Source organism: Lycorma delicatula, chromosome 6 (assembly GCF_047948215.1).
Source record: "Lycorma delicatula isolate Av1 chromosome 6, ASM4794821v1, whole genome shotgun sequence".
In the NCBI taxonomy this organism is placed as follows: domain Eukaryota; kingdom Metazoa; phylum Arthropoda; class Insecta; order Hemiptera; family Fulgoridae; genus Lycorma; species Lycorma delicatula.
Genome location: NC_134460.1, coordinates 839820 through 842139, shown reverse-complemented (window position 1 = coordinate 842139; position 2320 = coordinate 839820).

The window sequence follows — 2320 nt, the reverse complement described above, 5'->3', positions numbered from 1 at the left end:
ATATCTGACAATAAAAGATTATAGACTTCAACATCTGAAAGTAAAACCAGATAAACATATATTAGGCATGTGTTTACAATACATTCAAAATATTGTATATCACTGCAAGTGTGTATGTAGAATACTTGCATAATGTCCACAGATATCTAGCAGGGAATTCAGTGTTTTAAGTTCTTTAGTTCAATTCTATATAGGATTTTCTATTATTAGCAAAATTGAAGTTTTAATTTCAATTTTTCTTACCTATCATTGAAGCTATGAAATAGCTGAATTGAGCAATTTAAATCAGGCAAACAAACAACTCTTTCATCGCAGTAAAAGATTTATTGTTGTTACACCTACCTTTCAGTCCTGATCTCGCACCATCAGCTATTTTTGTTTAGTCCTCAAAGAGTTTTTACAGGGCACAAAGTTTGGCAAAAATGAGCAAGTCAAAAGAGAAGTACAAGAATGGCTCAGACACAGAGATGAACAATTCTGTACTACTGGAATAAGAAAGCTCACTGAAAGAAAGAACAAGTACTGAAATGTAGCTGGGAGATTATGTTGCAAAGTAGCATAAGCTTCATTCTCTTTGAATAAATGATAATTTTTCTGCAATTATTTGTCTCTTTAATTATTGAATGATATTATATATATGGAATAAAATGTTCAGCATTTTAAAAAAATTAGGGTTCAAATACAGAGATAGAAGAACAATTGCTAACATGTACAGGAACCAAACAGCAACAATAACAATTGAAGAACATAAGAAAGAAGCCCTAATAAGAAAGGGAGTCCGACAAGGATGTTCCCTATCGCCGTTACTTTTTAATCTTTACATGGAATTAGCAGTTAATGATGTTAAAGAACAATTTAGATTCGGAGTAACAGTACAAGGTGAAAAGATAAAGATGCTACGATTTGCTGATGATATAGTAATTCTAGCCGAGAGTAAAAAGGATTTAGAAGAAACAATGAACGGCATAGATGAAGTCCTACGCAAAAACTATCGCATGAAAATAAACAAGAACAAAACAAAAGTAATGAAATGTAGTAGAAATAACAAAGATGGACCACTGAATGTGAAAATAGGAGGAGAAAAGATTATGGAGGTAGAAGAATTTTGTTATTTGGGAAGTAAAATTGCTAAAGATGGACGAAGCAGGAGCGATATAAAATGCCGAATAGCACAAGCTAAACGAGCCTTCAGTAAGAAATATAATTTGTTTACATCAAAAATTAATTTAAATGTCAGGAAAAGATTTTTGAAAGCTTTATATGGAAGTGAAACTTGGACGATCGGAGTATCTGAGAAGAAAAGATTAGAAGCTTTTGAAATGCGGTGCTATAGGAGAATGTTAAAAATCAGATGGGTGGATAAAGTGACAAATGAAGAGGTATTGCGGCAAATAGATGAAGAAAGTAGCATTTGGAAAAATATAGTTAAAAGAAGAGACAGACTTATAGGCCACATACTAAGGCATCCTGGAATAATCGCTTTAATATTGGAAGGACAGGTAGAAGGGAAAAATTGTGTAGGCAGGCCACGTTTGGAGTATGTAAAACGAATTGTTGGGGATGTAGGATGTAGAGGGTATACTGAAATGAAACGACTAGCACTAGATAGGGAATCTTGGAGAGCTGCATCAAACCAGTCAAATGACTGAAGACAAAAAAAAAAAAAAATTATATATATTGTTTTAATTTCATCTATTAATGATAATAAATTTCATTTGTTTATTTCTGTAAACCAAACTAAGGTTTACATGTTGTTGCCATTCGGTATGCTGGTGTGCCAATATATCGCCTAATGATTATAAAACCATCTATCCCTTTGAAAATTCTTCCATCGGATGGTTTGCTTTTTTTATAAATGACATTCAAGTACAATTTAAATAACCATATTGACATTATTTTATGGAATATAATTTTAAAAACAAAAAAAAAAGTGGCTGGTAGTTTTCAGGACATGATTGTACTGCTCTGATCAATATTACCAATGCTGCTGTGTGTACCGCTGCTAGGTAGCAGCACACCATTTGATATTATCATCAGCTCACCAGTGTATCACTCCATGATAGTTCTCTTAGTACTGCGTTTCATCAGTGGTCTGCACTGGTTGACAGGAAAGGCAATAAAACCTGGTATGAAGCTAGAGGTTGATAAAAGATCTCTTGGAGGGGTGGCCTATTTTCGCTCAATATATTCCTCTCAGGTTGCATAAATACGGGTTAAAATGCTATAAATTATGTTTAACATCAGGTTATACACAGTATTTATTATTTATTATGATAAATTTGCATATTCAAGCAAAGATGTATACAAAATCATAATTAAT